Here is a 23,626-nt window from a genome sequence, read left to right on the forward strand (position 1 = left end):
AACTTTCAGACAGATATAAATTCAGTCTGGCAAACCAAACTTTTCACTCTGGAGTAGACCAGCCTTGCATGTACATGGCTAAATCAGCTTTCGACTCCTCCGTTCTCAACACCCCTTTTATCTATGCAGACTCATTCATTATACTTTTAATCTCTCCAGACCAACTCTGTATTGCTTTCTATTTTTCTAGTCATGGTTGTAACAATCCATCTTCCTCTTCTCTACCTCCAGTCTATTTTTATATTCCCTTAAAAACAGTCTCTTCACAAAATCAAATTTTCTATGATTCTTGTTGGAGACAAGGCTTAACTTCTTTTTTCATTCCAGAAAGAATGAAGTATGAGAAACAAAAGTATAGAATAACAAAATAAAAATAGACAATTTTTTTAAAAAAATTTAGAAAAATCTCTGTTTTGAAGCTAATCATCTGCTTGACTAATACAATTATCCATGTCTATTTGATATCATCTCTGAGTCTCTGGAACAAGGACAAAGTACTTCAGTACAAAGTCTAAAGTACTGGGCTCACCAGGCATTCAGCAAGTGGGAATAATGAGGACCTTGACCTTTAGAAGTTCTTTTACCTTTACTATTTGCCAGAATTCACTCCATTGCTATTACTTGCTTGAATGATTTCACTGAATTTGGAAAGGGTATATAGAAAACATTGTATTTTCAATTCTCTAACTGCCATCTCATACCATGCATTAGTCAGCTCTAGAGAATAAATGAGTATAAATATTAAATTTTATTTCAATTTATTCTTTTTCATTCAGTGAAATTATTCAGATAAAAGTTTTGGTTCTGGAAAGAGTTCTGATGTCTTAATTACACTGATGCTGGTTGCTCGATTAATTGGATCATGGTGATAATGAAGGCAAAATCTTGTGCTGAACAATGGCTTTGCTTTTCCTAAGCTGCCAGCTCTGCCCATAACAGGTAGATGCTTAACACACATCTCGATTAGTCAACAGAGCAACAGAGTGTGAATAGATCTGCAAAATCTGTCATCGCCATTGAGAAAATTGTTTGGTATACATGCACAACCAATAGTGAGAGAAAAGCATCTATTTGGTATAAAGATCTGGTTTGTTAGCTTTCAATTATAGTTTAGTTTGAGCAGAGCAATGCCAATGTCCTTGCCATATAGCACATAAATTGTTTAAAATTCTAAGAACCCTTACATAACAGCAAACATTTGGGACATCAATACATAAAAACATTAGAGTCATATTTCCAATTAAAATGTTTACACATCTTTAAATGAAGAAGCATTTTTGTCTATTATGACCAGTAGGAATACCCTTCTGCAATTGATAATAACCAATAGTCAAGTGGTCCGATAAAGATTCATTGCTTGTGCTGGTGTTGCCTGATTATTTCTAATATTATTTGTTTCACATGGTGGTGGTTTAGTCACTAAATCATGTCTGACTCTTTGTGACCCCATGGACAGTAGCCCGCCAGGATCCTCTGTCCATGGGATTTTCCAGGCAAGAATATTGGAGTGGGTTGCCATTTTTTCTCCAGGTGATCTTCTCTACCCAGGGATCAAACCTGGGTCTCCTCCATTGCACGCAATTTCTCTACCAACTGAGCCACCAGAGAACCCTATCTTTATGATTATATTATATTGATAACATTAATATAAAGGTACTTTTCACTAGTTATTTTATACCTTTGATGCAAATAAGACATAATAGTGTACCACAACCATGAGAATATTTCTGTACAGTTTTATAATCAAGTAAAATCCTCCAAGGACTGTTTTATGTCTCACTGGGACCCTGAAGCCTAGTTCAATGCCTCACACAGAGAAAACTCATGGAGCATGCTTGTGGAATTTCACAGATCCACTGAAGCACCATTGTACCTTTACAGATCAACAGCATACCTATGAGCTGTGTGTCTGATACTTCTCTGCAGTCCTAGATCCCCAGAAATGTGAAAATTCAGCCAAATTTCTCAAATTTTCATCAGCTCACATGAGAATCATTTGGCTATAGAGAAAGAAATCATAATAAAATCCCTGCAGGGGGACAGGCAAGTAACATAAATCAATAATAGAGGAAAGAGTATGAAATAGCAGAGAATCATTGAAAATGGCCAATTGGAGAGACCAGTCTCTTTAACGTGAGTGCTTCTTAGATTTAGCCAAGCACTGTCAAATCATGAGCATCAAGAATTATCAAATAATCTGACTTCTAAGAGAATTTGGAAATCCAGAGTTCTATATGAAATCTCAGATTATTCAAGTTTGGAAACAACTAAAAATATTTAAAAGCATGAAGGTCAAACAAAGCACATTCAAGCCATAACTTTATGATCTTTTGTGAACTGCAAAGAAAATGGAGCAAGAGTTGTGAAGATCTGGTTCTAAAATACAGCCTAAATTCCTTTTTTATTATGTAAAATAAAGATTGAATTACATTATTTTTAAGATCCCTTTCTGTTGTGACAACTTACCTCTTTATTATATGCAGAAAGATATATGAAATATTGACCTCAGTCATAAAATAAGGAGTGTGCCTGAATAATCCTTGGAACATCCAGAAATATACTGTGTAGTCTATCAAGGAAAAAGTCAGGGGGAAGTTATGGGGAGAATGAGAAAGAAGAATAAATAGGATGCCATTACACAAGGAGGTTCTGTGGTAAGTATTCACAAAACACGACTGAACTCGGTTTGCCTGTGGCAGGCGTAAATTTATACAGTCAGTGACAGAAGAGATAAGATTACTTGGAGGGCTGGTGAGAGTCTGTTTTGGTCATTAGACTTTAGAAAAAGAAGGTCAGAGGATTTATTTTGAAAAAGAGGTTTAGGGAATCGGCAATGAGGCTCAATAGAAAGAGATATATTGTCAACAAAAGAAGCAGGAGAGAAAAGTTAAGAACAGGATTGTTGGAAATGCTGGAGCCAAAGGAAGCATTTTAGTTATGGGATAAGAAGAGTCTTATTTAGAAGCAGTGTCCACAGATAAATCAGAGGTAGAACAAAACAATGGGAGCTACCTAAGTGATTTTAAAGGACTCACTCAAAATTGGCAGGCCTACAAAAATAGTCTGCTTTGGCAGTTTCTTAGAAAAAATTTTTATGAATTGATATTATTTATTCCCAAATGTAATCATTTCTCACACAGGCCTGAAATATGCTGGATACTTGTCTTATGAATTTGGAATAATAGTAAGAATGATTAAGGATTGATTAAGCATAACTGGAGAACAAACAACATATTACCTTCCTATTGGCTAGATTTTATTCTTTATAATATTCTTTATCTAATTTTGATTTAAGAATGCAAAAAAAAGAGTTCACTGTAAAGATAACTATACATATTGTGGGCTCAGTTACTCGGTTGTGTCAAACTCTTTGCAGCCCCACTGACTGTAACCCACTAGGCTCCTCTGTCTATGGAATTGTCCAGGCAAGAATAGGAGTGGGTTGCCATCTCCTCCTCCAAGGGACCTTCCCAACCCAAGGATCAATATGTCTCCTGTATTGGAAGGCAGTTTCTTTACCACTAGAGCCACCTGGGAAGCTCCAAAACATGCAAACATACTATTTGAGGATTAACAAACAAAAACATGCTGGGTTGGTAAGTAGCAGAGTTCCACACTGCAGAGGAGGAGATGGATCTGAAAAAGGTAAGGTAAGCTTTATTCACTGCCTACATATATGCTGGGAACTCTGTTAAAAGTTCTATCACTGTTATATCTTAAACAAATGGCAGAAATTACTTGATATGTATGGTTAGTGTACGTGTGTTAAGTCACTTCAGTCTCATCCAACTCTCTGTGACCCAATGGACTGTAGCCCACCAGGCTCATCTGCCCATGGGGATTCTCCAGGCAAGAATACTGGAATGGGTTGCCATGCCTTCCTCCAAGGGATCTTCCCCACCAAGGGATTGAACCCATGTCTCCTGTGGTTTCTGAATTGCAGGATTCTTTACCGCTGAGCCACCAAGGAAGCCCGATATGTAAGGGATCACCACATTTCTGAGAAGAGAACATTGAGGATTATCATTCTTACATAATCTGCCTAAGGTCCCTGACAGCTGACCAGAATTTGAATTCAGATTAGGTGGATACCAGATTCTGTACTCAAAATTGCTCCAGTGTGTTATTTACCTCCAGTGGGTCAAGAGTAATCATTATTGCCATTCTCAGAATGTTTTTCTATTAAAATGCCTTCAGGTGGTCCACTGACTAAGACTCTGAAGTATTTTCAGGGTGGTCCACTGGCTAAGATTCTGGACTCCTAATACAGGGGGCCTGCGTTCGATCCCTGGTCAGAGAAAACTAGATCCTGTATGCCTCAATGAAGATCCTGCATGCTGCAGCTAAGATCCGATGCAGCCAAATAAATAAACAAATAAATATTTTAAAACAAATTGCCTTCAGGCTTTTGTGCTTACTATCCCTTTTTCCTGAAATGCCAGTCCTCCAAATCCTCAAGTAGCTCATTTCTTTTTCTCAATGGGTGACAAGTCATTGGCCTCCTTCTCTGGGAACCTTCTCTATGTGAGCTATGCCAAGTGGCTTCTTTCTCCAAGTCACTTGCCCTACTCTGCTCTGTTTTTTTTTCCACCATGGCACTTTCAATACCTTACATTAATTTAGTCATATTTCATCTCTGGAAACTACCTCCTTCACTTAAAATGTAATTTGTATAAGAGCAGTCTTCTCATATATAGATATACATATATATATTTTTTTAAATTTTTAATTAGAGGATAATTACTTCACAATATTGCGATGGTTTCTGCTACACATCAACATGAATTAGCCATAGGTATACATATGTCCCCTCCCTCCTGCACTCTCCTCCCACCTCCCTCCCCATTCCACCCCTGTAGGCTGGCACTAAGCACCAACTTTGGGTTTCCCTGTGTCATACAGTGAATTCCCACTGGCTATCTATTTTACATATGATAATGTATATGTTTAATTTGATCTTGTAAATCTAACACTTAAAACCATGGCTTGCATATATTAGCCACTTGATAAATCTGTGCTGAATTCATGAATAAGGACTGATTGTCTAAGCTTGATTTCTGATTATTTTTGAGGAATGACTTAACTGATAGTTCTGTGAACTTTTTTTTTAAAAAAAAAAGGCCTTCATCTTATCATGTCAGATCCTCAGTTCTTACAGAAGTAAACAGGAATAAACAAGGTATACAGTAAATATGTAAAATAGTAAATACAGTAAAACTTCCCTGGTAGCTGAGAGGTTAAAGCATCTGCCTGCAAAGCAGGAGACCTGGATTCAATCCCTGGATAGGGAAGATCCCCTGGAGAAGGAAATGGCAGCCCACTCCAGTATTCTTGCCTGGAGAATCCCATGGATGGAGGAGCCTGGTGGGCTACAGTCCACGGGGTCGCAAAGAGTCGGACAGGACTGAGCAACTTCACTTTCTCTTTCACAGTAAATATCCTTAAGGAGCTTCCTTCCATCTACTGCCACGACTCCGCCCTTCAAATGTAACGTGACATTCATGAACTGTGAGTCTACCTCCCCATAGGTCTATCGATTTTCTCAACTTCTCTCACAGCCTTTCCTTCCTAGTGCTTTGCACATCACTCTTCCTGAAATGCCCCTTACTCTCCATTGGCTAAATACTACCACTAATTTATACCATGGGCTGCAAGGAGATCCAACCAGTCCACCCTAAAGGAGATCAGTCCTGAGTGTTCTTTGGAAGGAATGATGCTGAATCTTAAACTCCAGTACTTTGGTCACCTCATGCGAAGAGTTGAATCATTGGAAAAGACTCTGATGCTGGGAGGGATTGCGGGCAGGAGGAAAAGGGGACGACAGTCGATGAGATGGCTGGATGGCATCACCGACTCGATGAAGGTGAGTCTGAGTGAACTCTGGGAGTTGGTGACGGACAGGGAGGCCTGGCGTGCTGCGATTCGTGGGGTCGCAAAGAGTCGGACACGACTAAGTGACTGAACTAACTACCTAATTTATACCAACAGATTCAGTTTTTCTTTCCTTTCTCCCACAACTTTGCTTTCTTTCCAAGTACAGACCTTACTTCATAACACTGTATTGGTTATTTTCATTTCTACCTCTCACACCAGATTTTGGGATCTTAAAAGCTAGGAACATGAAATAATTGAATTTAAATGACTGTTTTACTATGTCATGCCATTCTTAATGACTAGTTCATTTTGTCTACATTTCAGACTGAACTGATCTCTAAGAATGGTAAGCCAATATTTGTTTCCATAATGAATTTTCTTTTTTGTATGTCTGATGGGAATTTAAACACATTTCTGACTGCTATTTACCCATGATTTTTAAAAAATCATGAAGATTGCTACAATCTGGGTGAAGTGAAAACAGCCAGTAGCAATGTGCAAATAACATTCATGAGATGGGTTAGTCATGGAATTTCTGGAAGCCTTTGATATACAGCAGACCACAACTCAAGATTAAAACCACAGTAGTTCTGAAATATCTACAAAAACGAATGCAGGACAACCAGAGTCCTGAATTAGTGTGTGTGTGTGTGTGTGTGTGTGTGTGTGTAGTGTGTACATCAAATTTATAGTTACACTAATTTAGCTTTTAATTTAGAAAAGAGTTTTTCTCCTACCCCTAAAGTAGCTTTAAGAAGGATCTTGTCTGTGGCTAATAATCTTCCTATTACTTTATCTTCAAAGAATTAGAGTGACCCCTACTGTCCAAGTTAAGTAGATAAAGTCTTCCACTCTTCCTAAGGAACTTTCAAATGCAAATTTTAACTTACTGCTTACAATTTCTAATCAAAATCAGAATCCCTTATTTCACCTTAAACCCATTATTAAAGCAGAATGAAAAGAGACATTTGATGAAAGTTTTTCACCAATAAAAAATGTATGCACTTAATTTAGCCTCACTGCATATTCTGCTCTTTCCAGCATGGCAAGCTTTTTTTTTTTTTTTTTTAATTATAATAAGCAAAGAAAAGAGGAACTGAGGTGAAATGTCAGCTTGGTAGTAGAATAGGCATTTGAACAATTGCAATTGATTTGGGATATGAAAGAAATGCAGAAAGATCTGATTTTGCCTAAAATCGAGATTTCAGTAATTCTCTATTTTAAAAGACTAAATTAGAAGTACTGGTTTTCTTTCACACTTTTGGTTTTAATAGACATTAAAAGTTAATAGAAGGCTTGGCTGTAGATAATAAAGATTTCTGTCATTTGTTGAAGTAGTACAAATCAATATAAAAGCTAGAGACCCGCAGTCACAACAAAGACCTCAGTATGGGGCTACCAAGAAAGATGACATCTCAAATTTTCACAGAGAAAAAAAAATTATAAAAAGAAGTTGTTCTTTGAACTGCTAGATATCCATTCTACTTTTTTAAATAATGTGTCTTAATTGAGTTTTTATTGAAGCTACCTTTGGAGACCTTAAGAATTTTTTGGAACTCACTTAAGTTTTAGTATTGAATGTATTTTTTTACAAAATGTAATGTACCACATTGACTTGCATTAAAAATTAAAATACTTTGAAAACTTTTTAACCATTTCAGTCAAAATGGGTTCCAAATGAAAACAGAAGGGCTACAAAATATTGCTGTAGAAAAGTATGTCTGTATCCATGGTATCAATAAAGTGTTGATTAATGTTCAAATGAAAAAGATCAAAAATGATTTTTATAATTATAGAAGTAACTAAAGTTTGGATGTAATTTTTCATAGTTATTTGCATCATAAGATAGTTGCACCCCAAACTCTGTGATGGTTTAACATAATGATATTGAGATTAAAAAGTATTGGTATAGAAAATTCTTAACACATAATATAACATCTCAAGCTAACTTTCTCATAAGTATTGTTGATTTCTGCATGGGTCCTCCCTAATTAAGGAGCTGCTTTTATTTTTTCTATCTCTTAAATTTTTAGCCTTGATGTTTAGAGATCAATTTGCTTCAGAAGACAATTCTGAAAAATCCATGCCACAATGAATGGGGCAAGTAGGTTCTGGACTATTGAAAACACATAGCTTTAAGGAGAAAAAATGGTGACAGATGTAGGAAATGCTGAAAGACAGAAATATTAACGTACTCTATATTACTGTTACTAAATGCGTCTGTTCAGCATGGTTCATTTGGTTTCTGCTTAAATTATACTGACTGTTATAAATATGTTATTGTACAATTCTTTTTCTTCTTACCATCACTAAATAATTTAAGACCTGTAATAAAGAAAAATGCTGACTCCTCAAACTGAAGACAGTTTTGCTTTTGCAAAATTAAAATAAATTTCTTATTTAACAATATATTTTAACTAGAGGAATATCATGAAATATTATATTATTTCATGAAAGTTATCAAATTCTTTTGTTAAAATTTAGATCTACAAAAGGAGGCTCAAGAACAGGAAATTCACATACTTGCTTTCAGCATAAACTTTAGTTAAAAAAAAAATCCATAGACAATATACCATCTGTCTCCTTTACCATGTGAAAAGAAAAGCTTTGAAAATCCAGCGGCTGCTAATGTGACATGTTGAAACATTAATCACCCCCTTAGGCCAATATAATTGTAGCTCCATGTTAATTACCTAACAATTAACAGCAGTAATTTCCAAGAGGCAATCAATGAATTAGCTTGTGATTTTCCCACAGATTTCAGTCCCACACTGCCAATCTGAATGCATTTCAAATTCCTCACTGTGGTTCATCAATGACACTTCTGGTGTATGAAATAAAAATTCATTTGCACCCTTACTAATTAGGCTCAAATATGTCCCTATGTGTATTGCAAACTCTATTCACTAGCACAAAATCTCTGCCACAGGCATTTTTTCCCATTTAAAAATTCATTTTCTATTAAATTAGAAGGTCACCTAGCAGGAAAATGTACTAATCAAGATTTTATCACTAACGAATTAAAGGTTTTTAATAAGCAAGTTTAATTAAGTTATCCTAACAAGTGATAACAGCTATTTACAACTTACGGGAATATGTGTGTATGTGTACACTAGAGTATTGAGAGTTTGAAATCATATTTCTTGAATTCAGTAGATGTTATGTATTCCATACACAGAAGGAAGTTGACTAGGTACATATGTATAAGACTGAAATCGTTTCAAATATAGCAATCTCTTGAATTGTTAAGAAGGGAGTTAAGAATGGGGTGCTTGCTTGAAAAAATTAGTTTTCTATATTTTAAATAATAAGAGACAGAGAATATTCAGTTTAACAGAAAATTATCTTCTTTGCTTGACCCCGTATTCGTACTAATGTGAATTATATTTATGTGTTGTTAATTTGCCTTATATTCTAAATGCACAAATATTATAGCTGATTTTTCTCTCTTGAGATAGTGATAAAAATTTTACTTCCAGCCAGTTATATATCATTTGAACAGACAAAAACATCATCTTAATGGAGATATGTTAAGAAGCACAAGTTTCTTCTTAAAGTGTGTTACTCTCCACAGAGTAAAAGTGAAACTTAGATATGATAAATAACCACCTATCTGCTCAATTTCCTAACACTTTGTTTTTACCTTTTAAAGGAAGAAAAAATACAATTGTGGAATTGCAAAACTGCCTATAGATGTCTTATTGGAACTTCACCATTGCCATACTGTTCTCTCTTTATCACTTATTATAAAAGAGGATATTCTTTTAAAGGAAGATACCTTTTTAAAAGGAAGATATCTGTTTAATTTCTTAACACTTTGTTTTTACCTTTTTTATTGTCAGGCACATATACAAAGATTCTTGTTCTCTGAAGAATATCTCCTTTTATAATAAGTGATGAAGAGAGAGCAGAGGAAAGATTAACAATATGGCAATGGCAAAGTGCCAACAAGACACCTATAGGTAGTTTGCAATTCCACATTTTTCTTTAAAAGATTTGCTGATCAGATTCATCAACCCATAACTCAATTCATTCACTCATGAAGCACACACCTCTTTGAATACTATATCTAATATAAATCAAAATGAATATTTCACATTATTTAATGGTGTCTTGAAATCTGCATGAGGCATGTGGAAAAGTTTTTTAAATGGAGAGAAGTCAGAATTAGCAGAAGAAAGACCAAATCCAGTCTTGTATGTGGTTCACAATGATTATCAATGAACACATGCACTGGGATATAGATAATTTAAGGAGACTCAGAAAATACAACCTAGAATATTATCAAATGCAAATCCTTTCATTCTCAGATTCTTTTTTTTTTTTTGAGCAAGTTTTGACACAAATTATAACTAAATCTTATTACAAGGCACTCAACATTAAATCATACAATTTTTAAACTCAGAAGAACCTTAAAAGGTTAATTTAAAAATGGAAGAACTGAAGTTAAGTGATGTAAAGTGACCTATTTATGGTCACACAACCAGTTAATAGCAGACATAGATTTACTGACCTGTTAGGCCTATGCCCTTTATACCACATTATGCTGCTACACTGTTAGTAATGTCATTATTTTTGTCATTAATGTCATATTTAGCAATAATTACCACATTTTATAAAGAATTTGGGGAGTTTGCCTCTTGCCTTCCTGACCCATTCATTCTTTCCCACCATTAACTGTTAAGTGGTAATACAAAGAACACAATAATACCTCTTTAGTCCTATATGATAATAAGCACCCAAGAAACCCTCATTTACTGGCATTGAAGGCACCCATTAAACTGATTTTCAGTTCCCTATTATCCATCTCTATTTCCTACCACTCCCTAATAATCTTATATATGGGCAGAGATTTGACCCTTCAAATGAAAGAAAAAAAAAATGGTACTATAGTCATTTTTAAAATTTTACATTTTGCAAAACAAACATACAAAATAACAGTATTGGGGACTGCCAAATCTACAGTGACAATTTTTCTATTCATTTTTTTTAATTTGCAAAATATCTTGTTATAATATCCAGAGGTATTTTAGCCATTCCTACATTTGTTGTCAGAAAAACTTTGCCTTCTTCCTATTCAACTCCAACATATGATCAAGATGCATGTACCCTCAAAATCTGCCTTCACTACACTAGGCTTTTCCTATTTTCATAAGTAACTTACACTTTTTAATGAGTGTATGTCACAGATTAGCTTTAATTACTAAATTTTAATGTTTTCCCTTATTTTTATATAGCTGTATAGTGATATATTTATATATGTCTCAGCTTAAATATAATTTCCTCAAAGAGATCTTATCTGATCTCATCAAACAATGTAAAATAAAAACTCCAGCCAAAATTTCTATCAATACCATGATACCCTTTTATTTTAATTACATTTCAAACTCTGAAATTGTATTCTCTATTTGAACTCATTTATTTAGTGCCTTCGCCTTGCATAATGTAAATTTCATTTTAAAAAGTGACCTTACCATTTAAAATAGTTCCCTTGGATCTAAAACAGGGTCTGCTTCAAATCTTGACTCAATAGTAAAATCTGTTTTTCCTCTAAAACAAGAAGAAAAAGACATAGATATCTACTTTGATTACTTATATTCAACATAGTCACTTATGGCAAACCTAGACAAAGCAATTATTCAAGAAAAAGAAATAAAAGCCATCTAAGTTGGAAAGAAAGTAAAATTGTCTCAGTTTGTGGATGACACAATCTTATACACAGAAATATTGACTCAGCCAAAAACTTTTAGAACTAATAAATTTATTACAATTGCAGAATGCAAAATCAATGTGTAAAAATCAGTTATTTCCACACACCAACTATATAAAAAGGAAATTAAAGGAATAATCCCATTTATAACAGTATCGAAGAACAAAATATTTAAGAATAAACTTAAATGAGGAAGTGAAAGTCCTGAGTACTGAAAAACTATAAAACACTGGTGAAAAAATTAAATGGAAATAAATAAATGGACAGATATTTAGTATCCATGGATCATAAGATTAATATTGTTAAAATGACAATACTCCCCAAAGAGATATATAGATTTAATGTAATCCCTAGCAAAATTCCATCACAAGAAAAAAAACCTAAATTTCTATGGAACTATAAAAGATCTTTGATGTTGTACAGATCCTAAGTCATGTCCTAAATAGTCAAAAAAAAAAAAAAATCTGAACAAAGCTGAGAGCATCACACTTTCTGACTTCAAAATACATCACAAAGCTACAGTAAAAAAATAATAATAATAATATGATAACAGTTTAAAAAGAGACATATTGACCAAAGGAACAGAACAGAGAGTATAGAAATAAATCCAAATATACATGGTAATTGATCTCAACAATGGTGCCAATAATACATAAATGGAAACAAGATAGTCTCTTCAACAAGTGGTGTTGGAAAAACTTCATACCCGCTTGTGAAAGAATGAAACTGAACTCATATCTTACACTATGTGTGTTCATCCTAAGTTGCTTCAGTTGTATCTGACTTATTATGACGCTATGGACTGTAGTCCACCAGCCTCCTCTGTCCATGGGATTCTAAAGGCAAGAATACTGGAGTGGGTTGCCATTTTCTCTTCCAGAGGATCTTCCCAACCCAGAGATCAAACCTTCTTCTCCTGAAGCTCCTGTATTGCAGGCAGATTCTTTACCACTGAACCACAGGAGAAGCCCCATTTTAATGTTATATGTGGAAATTGACTCAAAATGTATAAAAGACTTAAAATAATATCCTTAAAATGTGCGACTTATTGAGAAAACACAGAAGAAAAATGTCTTGATATTGGTCTTGGCAATGATTTCTTGGATTTGATACCAAAACTACATGCAACAAAACAGAACATAGACAAGTGAAATATAAAAGACTAAAAACCTACATAGCAGAGAAAACATCAAAAGACAAGATAACAAACAGATTGGAGAAAAGATTTGCAAACAATCTATCTAATAATGGATTAATGTCCAAAATATGTAAGAATTTTCTACAACCTAATAGGGAAAGAAACAAATAACCTGATTTTTAAAAAAATATACAAATGACTTGGGTAGCATTTCTCCAAAGAAGACAGCTGCTGCTGCTGCTGCTAAGTTGCTTCAGTCGTGTCCGACTCTGTGCTACCCCAGAGACGGCAGCCCATCAGGCTCCCCCATCCCTGCGATTCTCCAGGCAAGAACACTGGAGTGGGTTGTCATTTCCTTCTCCAATGCATGAAGGTGAAAAGAGAAAGTGAAGTCACTCAGTCATGTTTGACTCTTAGCGACCCCATGGACTGCAGCCTACCAGGCTCCTCCATCCATGGGATTTTCCAGTCAAGAGCACTAGAGTGGGCTATCAAATACAAAACAAAAAGATATTCAAAATGCCTAATTAATAGGGAAATTCAGAGCAAAACCACAATGAGATGTCACCTCACATCTATTAGGATAGCTCTTATCAAAAAATAGAAGATAGTGTTAGCAAGGAGGTGGAAAAAAAGGAACTCTTATATACTGTTGGTGAGAATATCAAATGGTGCAGCCACTATGAAAATAACATGAAGTTTCCTCAAAAAAATTGAAAATAGCACCACCATTTGGTCCAGCAATCTCACTTCTGGGTGCATATCTAAAAGAATCAAAATCCAGATCTCAAAGGGTTATCTATGCTTCTCCATAAATGAAACTGGAAGACACTACAAAGTGAAATAAGCAACCGCTGAAGGACAAATACTGCATGATTCCATGAATATGACGTACATAAAATAGTCAAATCCATAGAAACAAAGGATAGAATAGTGGTTATTAGGGGCAAAGAGTGTGTGTAAAATGTGAAATTGCCTTCTAGTGGACGTAAATTTTCAGTTACATAAGTTCTAGAGAGCTGCTGTACAGCAAAGTACCCATAACAATACAGTATTTTGCACTTTAAAACATAGAGAGAGGATAGATTTTATGCTATGTCCTTACCAGAAATAAAGAAAAGCAAAACATAAAAGAACTCAAGGAAATTTTGGAGGTGATGGTTTGTTAGTACTTTAGTTGTGGTAATGGTATTACAAGTGTAAGCAGACATTCAAATTCATCAAGATTTTTGCATTAAATGTATGCAGTTTTTGTAAATCAGTTATACCTCAATAAAGTTTAAAAAATGATAACTAGCAGATCTGGGATGTTCAAGCTCTGCACATTTTTAAGAAAAGTCTGGCCCTTGACCTGTTTCTAGGAGACAATTTCTAAGCCTTGGAATATGTTGCCTCATACAGTATCCTTGTTTAACTTAGGCCTTAATACATATCAAATAGTTTATGATGACAGTGTGATCTATGGTGGGAGTCTTAGGCCATGCAAAACCAGTTTGACCTCAGGTGTGACTGGAGACTGAATACCTAAGGTCAGCCAGGTATATCTGATTACTTATCTATAATCAGTAAAATCCCTGGGGAATAACACTTGGATAAACTTCCCTGGTTGGCTATACTCCACGTGTGTTGGTATACATCACTGCTAGAATCATTAAGTACTATTCACATGACTCCAGTGAGAGATGACCACTGAAAGCTTGTGCCTGGTCTCTCCTGGACTCTACCCATATGCCTTTTTCTTTTGCTGATTTTGATCTGTATCATTTCACTGTTAGTTGTAACAACTTTTCTGAGTTCTATGAATCTTTCTAGTAAACAATTGAATGTGAGGGTGGCCTTGAGGGCCCTGAACACACTATGTTATTAGTATGGCAAACTTTGTTGTTGTTCAGTGGCTAAGTCTTGTCTGACTCTTTACCACCCCATGAACTGCAGCATAGCAGGTTTCCCTCTCCACTATCTCCTCAAACTCATGTCCATTGAGTCAGTGATGCCATCCAACCTTCTCATCTATCCTCTATTGCCCCCTTCTCCTCCTGCCATCAATCTTTCCCAGCAACAAGGTCTTTTCCAATGAGTCAGCTCTTCACATCAGGTGGTCAAAGTATTGGAGCTTCAGCTTCAGCATCAGTCCTTCCACTGAATATTCAGTGTTTATTTTCTTTAGGATTCACTGGTTTGATCTCCTTGTAGTCCAAGGGGTTCTAAAGAGTCTTCTCCAGCACTACAATTCAAAATCTTCAATTCTTCCATGCTCAGCCTCCTTTATGGTCCAACTCTCACATCTGTACATGACTACTGGAATAACCATAGCTTTGACTCTATGGACCTTTGTCAGCAAATGCTATCTCTACTTTTTAATATGCTGTCTAGGTATCTTTCTAATTTTTAGGAGTGTTACAGTGTTCAATAAACTTTTGAAACTTCATAATTTTTTCCCTGCTACATATACATGCCTGAAAATAAAGTATGCAGACCCTCCCAAGAGGTCTGATGCACCGGTAGGATGAGGCTAGCCCCTCCATATCACAAGTTCTCCTTCCTGTCCTCAACTGCCTGTCACCTAGTAACATTAAAACCACCAGTGAAATCTTCTCATCCTTTTTCTTGTGTACACTACTGTGACCTTCAATTAAGGTATTCGTCCATGGATCCTGGATCTGCTTGCACGAGCCCTATTCCTTGGCACCCCAACCCTCACCATTTTTGGTCCCTTGTGGCATGTGGTAACTCTGTTTCTCTAGGACCTAAGACTATAGTAAACTTTGTTTTCTGGTACTCTTCCTACGTTATTTCTTGTGGGCATAACTGACTGACCATCTCAAAAAAGAAGATATAAAATAGGAGCTCAGAAATGTAATCTCAAGTATTTTTATTTGCATTGTGTTGGTGGAAATTTATTTGTTTGCCTATTTTTTTTTTTCTGAAAAGGAATTTTAAAATCCTCACTATCGCTTTTGTTTTCACAAGAAAACAGAAGGGAATTGCTTTGAAGCAGCTTATTGTCTCTGACTGCTTATCATAATATGGCTATTTGCAATTGTTTCAAATCCTAGAGATTGTTCTTCAGCACACCCCATCTAACAATCCAAGTGTAAATACAGCCTTAGGGGAAAAAATGATAATTTAATGAGTGACATCTGAACAAATGGATAACCCTAATTTTTTGTACCCCTGCTCTTCTGTCAAAACCTAATATGAACCTATATAAGAACACATAATATATCCATAAAATCTAGGCTCGTTGAACTTGTAAATGTCAATAGAGGTAGAATCACATATTTCTTTTATATACAAATTATCTCTCAGTTTAAATAAATAATTGTATTAGTATTAAACATTTAAGCCATCCAAGCTTGTGAATATCATGATGGTTAACACAATTTAAAACATGTTTAATAGAACAAGGACATTATACATCTTTAGTTTCAGTTTCTGTATACTTCAGTAGCAGTTTTTACTATTGCTATTGAGACAGGATCCCTGATTTTCAAAGAATTTATAAATCCAATTATTTTTATCATCAATTTTTAAAATCATCACTCTTTTGAAATATACCCCCAAGATGAGTCTGTTGTTTGGAGGCCAACATGCTAAATAAGTCCATATTTAGAAATGTCAAAGATGGATGAAATAAAAAAATACATATTTTATGTATTCAAATATATGTACACATTTTATATCACCTGCAGGGATTTCCATTACAATCTGATCAAAGATTACTCAATAAAGCAACACAAGTCCCCAGAGAACTTTCAGCATTGTCTTTGAAAGATGATATTGTAAGCCATGAGAGAAAAGCAGAACTAGGTAGAAAGAAAACAAAAATGTAGCAACCAAAACAACCTCTTTAAAATGTAAAATGTAAGGAAAGGGGTGAGATGTATATATTTAATGAAAAATGAATCCCTCATTGACCTTTTTCCCAATTTGATTTTAATTTAATGATTCACAGAATTTCCTTCCACCCAGAAAAATATACACTACCTCTCTCATGTGTAAAAATATTGCCAGTTCTGAGAAGTCTGTTCAACTCTCTGTTGTTTAATTTTTAAATTACACATAAGCTCAGAAGTCCTAGTTCATCATCTCTTATTTTCAGCTAGTGGACCTGGAACATGGTTTCAGCCTTTGCATCATGTAATAGTCACAAAATTTTGTTGCTGTTCTTGTTTAGTCACTAAGTTGTGTCCAGTTCCTTGCAAACCCATGGACTAGAGCCCACCAGGCTCCTCTGTCCATGAGTTTCCCAGGCAAGAACACTGGAGTGCGTTGCCATTTCCTTCTCCAGGGGATCTTCCCAACCCAGGCATCCAACCTGCATCTCCTGAATTGGCAGGCAGATTCTTTACCACTGAGCCACCATGGAAGTCCATGGCTTAAATTAAAAAGTTAAAAATTAGTACGTTTCACTTTCCCCTCCGTTAGAAGTCCTACATAACTAGCACTCTGTAACAGAAACTGGACCTTAACACCCCAGGTAAAAATCTCTGAAGCAAATAGGGCAAGTTTCCAAATATTCTGGTAATCTCTTTCAACACCTAGGAAAAACATCCTCCTAAAAAGAACCGAGTACATTGAACCAATAGCAGTAGTGATGGGATGCATGGGTCCCTAGGATAGATTCCATCAATAGAAAAATGCTTGGAAGCAGGATGGAAGTTTACTATAAACTTCAGAAGTTATAGTAATTAAAATGGATGGTAGGAGCAGGGGAAAAGTCATTAAAAGAAGGCAAAAGAGTGCTAAGTCCACTCAAATCAGGAAATTGTATAGGACATTATGAAAATTTTTTTCTCTCAGCAGTAGATGAAAATAATTTGGCAAAACTGGGATTAAATCAGAGACTGAGGAAAATATTGTGATCCAAGAATTTTATACCTATGCAAGATATTTTCATTATTTTTTATCTTTTTTTTCTTAAAAATATATATGGAGATATGAATATCCACAGTGAAAAGGCAAAGAACACTTAAATCAAATACAATTTGCATTGCTTACTGAAATAAAGATATTTTATTCTTGTAAAAATATTTAAATAATTTTATAAGACTTTTCAAAAAGGTGTCTATTTTCAACTAAGTATGTAAGAATCAATAGCTTTTTATGCCAGTAACAACTAATTTGAATATATAATAAAATAGAAAATCCATTCAGAATAGGAACAAAAATATGACATAGTTAGGAAAAAGTATAACTAGAGATACACAAAAATTTACATAAAAAGAATTACAAGGTCTTACTGAGGGATGTAAAAGAATTGAATAAAGAGATAAATTATATCACTGAATAGTTATTTTAATATCATATATATATAATTTATTGATACTAATCTATATTTTAATGCAAGCATTTTAAAATGTTATATATTCCCTTACATGTTAACTTGAAATTTTTAAAAGTTTTATTCTAAGGTGCTACTTGTTACTATATATAAAGATATAGATTTACTGTATATAAGGGATAAATACAAATGTACTTATTGTGGTGATTTTTACAGTAGTAAAATTACAAAAACAAATTAAATGTTTAATGATACCATACTGGGCTTCTCTGCTGGTTCAGTGGTAAAAAATCTACCTTCAATGAAGGAGACACAGGTTCAGTCCCCGGGTCAGCAAGATGCCCTGGAGAAGGAAATGGCAACCCACTCCAGCATGCACACCTGGGGAAATCCGTGGACAGAGGGGCCTGGTGGGCTACCATCCATGGGGTCACAAGGAGTCAGACACAACTTAGCGACTAAATAACAACAACAATAGCACACTAGTTAATCTGTGATAAATCTATATACTATAATGAGCATAACAAGATAAAAATTAATAGTTTCTTATGTTTGAACATCATGGTCTGTCACAGTATGTATTACAAAATTCTGTGTTTAAAGAGGAAATGAAAGAAGTGTCCTAGTGTTCCAGTGGTTAAGACTCTGCCAACCAATGAAGGGGACAAGAGTTCGATTCCAGGTCTGGGAAGATTCCACATGCCGAGGAACAACTAAACCCACGCATGTAGTTGTTCCACACTGGAGTCTGCTCCTAGAACCTATGCTCCATGACAAGCGGAGCCACAGCAGTGAAAGGCCTGTGCACCCGAACTAGAGAAAGTCTGTGCCCAGCAATAAAGACCAATTGCAAACAAAATTAAAAATAATAAGTAAATAATGTTTAAAAATACAAAAAAAGGGTAAGAAAGAATTGAGTAATGACAAAGTTCTTCTTTAAACTAAAGAATGTCATTTGAAATTATTTTCCTCATATAATAATCATTCTTCAGTTGAACAAAACTACTAAAATAAGTTCTCAAGTCATAAAAAATGATAAATAACCAAACAATTGTCCATGGGAAAACTATAAAGTGGTTGTCAATCTAAACGCAGAAATTCATGTGAGATGTGAGTCTGCTCTGCTTACTAGTGTATTCCGAAATGTCTTTCTCAGGTTTGGACCTAAAAGGAGCATTTTGGAGAGATGATTGAACTAAACTTGGCACCTTATACTAGAGAATGCCTGACATTCTCAATACATTATTGACTCTAGACCAGGCAACCAGCGCCGTTTCTCTGCCCCAGATGAGTATGTGTTCTGCTGTTGACCATTTGTGCGACCATCAATAGGACAGTATATATCCAGTGTTGGCTGGTATCAACATACCATACAGATCCATCCATAAACCAGACCTCCAAATATCTTCTGTTACCTGGCTGCAAGAACTAGCCAAACACCCAAGGAGAGGTCAAAGAAGGGTAACAAACCAACAAAGGAAGGTACTGTGGATGTTTGAGCCAACTATTTGTGCAATTTGCGTGTCTTCCAAATCCATTATAGTTGGACTGTGTCTTTCATATATGATCCCAATTCAATGGTAGTGCATGTCTAATTTATTTATTTATTGGAACAGAAAATGTTGAGTTGGTAAAGGAAACTTAGGCCTAATATTTGGTTGATGTCTTATAGCCAGATGTTCAGTCTTTAACAGTCATTAGCTAGGAGCTGCTTCTCAAATGGAGAATTGTTACTGACAGAGGATGAAAAGACACTGCTCAAAATTATGGATCTGCCCAATGTTTCCCTTACTGGAGCTCGGCAGAGTCTCCATAAAGCATCCATAAGTGCAAAAGACACTTAGAAAGTATCATTGGTCATGATACTCAAGTCTTAGGTGGTTTACACAGCAGCCTGGACTTGAAGAACTCTCTCTTTTTATGAGTCCTGCTCCAAACTGGAATCCTTGTAGTTTGCTCAGCAAAATGATCAGAACAGTGTACCCAAATATGGTATATGTTGCCTCCAAAATCCAAAAATCCCACTATGCCTCTTTCTTTGTGGTAGACAGTACAAAGTACAGCAATTTACCTTTACATATGAGGACTTCCCTGATGGCTCAGAGGTTAAAGCGTCCGCCTCCAATGCGGGAGACCCGGGTTCGATCCCTGGGTCAGGAAGATCCCCTGGAGAAGGAAATGGCAATCCACTCCAGTATTCTTGCCTGGAGAATCCTATGGACAGAGAACCCTAGTAGGTTACAGTCCACGGGGTCGCAAAGAGTTGGACATGACTGAGTGACTTCACCTTCACCACGGCAAGTCTATTTCAAACAAGCCCCAGAAAATGGAACGTCATTGCACTGATGTGACAGGTGCCTGGAATTTCTTTCAACTTACCATATAACCTTCTAGCATATTTGTACATTGGTGGCTGAGAGGTTAAAGCGTCTGCCTGCAATGAAGGAGACCTGGGTTCAATCCCTGGAGAAGGAAATGGCAACCCACTCCAGTATTCTTGCCTGGAGAATCCCATGGACGGAGGAGCCTGGTAGGCTACAGTCCACGGGGTCGCAAAGAGTCTGACACGACTGAGCGACTTCACTAAGATATTTAAGATACTTATGAGTTCTTGTTTCTCAAGACAAATTAGCATATTTTCATAGAAAGGATGAATGAGCTTGGAGATCTGTGACATATCAAAAGGCTCAAGATCCTACCAGTTATGTGATGACCAAATACATATTGGTATGAATGTAATTTAAAATAGTGAAGATATACTACTCTATCCAGGTGAAAGTGATCTACTTTTGATTGTCCTTATTAATATAGATAGAGAAAATGGCTTCTAAGTCAATAACTGCATACAGCATACAAGAGGCTATGGAATATCTATGCTCTCATAGACCCATATCTGAAATGAAAATCACAGTTGAAATCACTGCCTTCCTAAAGTGTATAATAACCTGCAATCATCCCCAAGACCCACCTTGTTTTTACACTGGCCATAAGGAGAGTGAGCACTTGAGAGATAACATCACTTTTAGCATCCTTGTTTTGCAATGGTGGTACTCCTCAATAAGTTCCTTTTGTTTTGGTATTGTATAGTGTAGGAGGAAAGGAAACCCGATGGGGATGGGGTGGAGGTGGCTTTGCAGGGTGTCTCCACTTTGGTTCTCTTCCATAACCACTCTTACTCCATGAGCCAGGGAACCATTGTTGAGTTTGTATCAGCTGCCAATTATGGTTATGCCAATGGTACATTCAGGAAATATGGAAATAATCAAAAGATGGCACTGCAGACCTACTGAAACACAGTGAGGAAGAGATTCTGTCAAGGCTCTACAAAACCTCATGCTGTCCAGTGGCTCATAGATGGTATTTCAAGTCCCCAGATATCTTTGTTAACTCATACTTGTGGTTTAATATTTTAATCCAATACTCAGGGAGAATGATAAATGTGTTTTCATATTATGCCAAATAATTAATACTTTTATGAGTTGTTTAGGTTTACTTTTTTAGTTAATTTTTATATCTTAACTGTCTTCTAATAAACATATTATTTTTAAAATATAAATTTTATAAATGCATATAATTAAGTTTTCTTTTAATTAGCCTATTCACAAATATGCTCACTTTTCTTTCTTATTCAAGTTTGAATCCTTTTCTGGATCTTAAAAATAGCCTAGTAGACATTATGTGCAAATGCAAAAATAAAATATTTAATACTAAAAATATTTTAAAAATCAATATCAGATTCACTTTAACAATATTTAGACACTCACAGAACTAGTATTTGCCTAATTTTAGGATGGCAAATTTCAAATGACAGAATTAATAGTGTCTGGAGTACCATGTTGAGAACAGTTCTGAAAATATATTTGGCTTCAGCTGAAAAACTCTGCTCTGATGATATAGTGCTATCTGTCATGGACACTGGAGACTCTGCTACTGACTGATATTCACATATTTGTCATCTAGACCTTAGAAAGTCTGACTGGAAAACTGTCTCTTATGATGTAACATTGCAACTATTGTATATGCTATTCTATTTAGAATCAGAGATAGTTTTTTTTTAATTAGAAATATTTGCATGCTTAAAATGCATCACAATATATCAAATAATTCAAGTATGTAAAATGTGAGTTTGATTTTTCATTTCTTTCCTGATTTTGTCCAACTGGAGTTTTATGTAGCATCTATATGATGAGCTTCCCTGGCTGCTCAGATGGTAAAGAATCAGCCTGCAATGCAGCAGATTCCCAGTCTCTGGATTGGGAAGATCCCTTGGAGGAGGAAACGGCAACCCACTCCAGTACTCTTGCCTGGAAAATCCCGTGGACAGAGGATGCTGGAGGGCTACAGTCCATGGGGTCGCAAAGAGTTGGACACGACTGAGCGACTAACATGCAAACAGATAGGATGTGAAAAGTTTCGAAAAACGTGACTGACACAAATTTCTGGTACAGACTAGCAATGATCTGACATAAACCATTGCACAGGGCTTGAATTGAGTGCTTTTTCCCTTTTGGATCAATAATATCAACTTTCATTCTGGATTGTCTTTAAAATGTTATGTTTAGTAATATGGTTGAAATACTGGTTAGTTAGGCTGTCAAAATATCATCTATCAGCCTATGATTTAGTTTCTCACATTGTCTTATGGAAAATGGAGATTTCTTGTGCAGTTTTCAGTGTCAAAATAAATGTAGTCCTGTCTGAATGCTTCAAACACATTTCCTCAAATTAAATAATGCGCTCAACATGTTGAAATCAGGTACCATTTGAATCTGTGTATCTCCTGATTAAAAGAAGTATTTTGCTAGAAATGTTTCAGACACACTTTATTAGCATATTTCAATTTTCTCTTTTCTATGTTTGCAGAAGGTGTTGTTTGATACCCTTTCTTCATAACATACTGTGTTATCATAATTTGATTAGGATTTAACTTGACTAAATCAGAGGTTAAATGTTTATTAAATGTATAGGAATCTATAAGAATTAACTACCAACCTTTTTCATAGTCTTATCAAGGATATTTAACAAAGTGTTTTGATCAATAAATATCGAAGCTATTTTCAGGTTGAATTTATCCCCTGGTAATTTAATAAAGCCCACTTGGAAAGTTCAAATTATTTCACAAAAATCCATTATTAAAAACAATATTATTTAGATTTTTTTATTGAAGTGAGATTACTCAAAATATTAGTTTCAAGTGTACAACATGATTCGATATTTCTATTAGACACCACATAAGTTTTTTTTTAACTGGCTGTATTCCCTATGCTGTCAATCACATCTGTGTATCTTATTTATTTATACCTTATAGTTTATATATCTCACTTCCTTTCCTCACTTGCCCTTCCCCTCATCTCACTTAGGTTGCCTCCACATTTTGACTTTTGTAAATAATGCTGCTGGGCTTCCCAGGTGGCACTAGTGATAAAGAACCCGCCTCCACCTGCCAATGCAGGAGAAATAAGAGATGCGGGTTCCATCCCAGGGTTGGGAAGATCCCCTGGAGGAGGACACAGCAACCCACTCCAGTATTCTTGCCTGGAGAATCCCATGGACAGAGGAGCCTGGTGGGCTACAATCCATGGGTTTGCAATAGTAGGACATGACTGAAGTGACTTGGAAC

General features: G+C 35.5%; 1 non-coding gene across 1 annotated transcript; it reads left to right on the top strand.

Moving 5' to 3' along the window:
* TRNAW-CCA lies at positions 20,095-20,167 on the top strand. The gene has a single exon. It is a non-coding gene; the product is annotated as a tRNA-Trp (tRNA).

Source organism: Capra hircus, chromosome 14, assembly GCF_001704415.2.
Source record: "Capra hircus breed San Clemente chromosome 14, ASM170441v1, whole genome shotgun sequence".
In the NCBI taxonomy this organism is placed as follows: Eukaryota; Metazoa; Chordata; class Mammalia; order Artiodactyla; family Bovidae; genus Capra; species Capra hircus.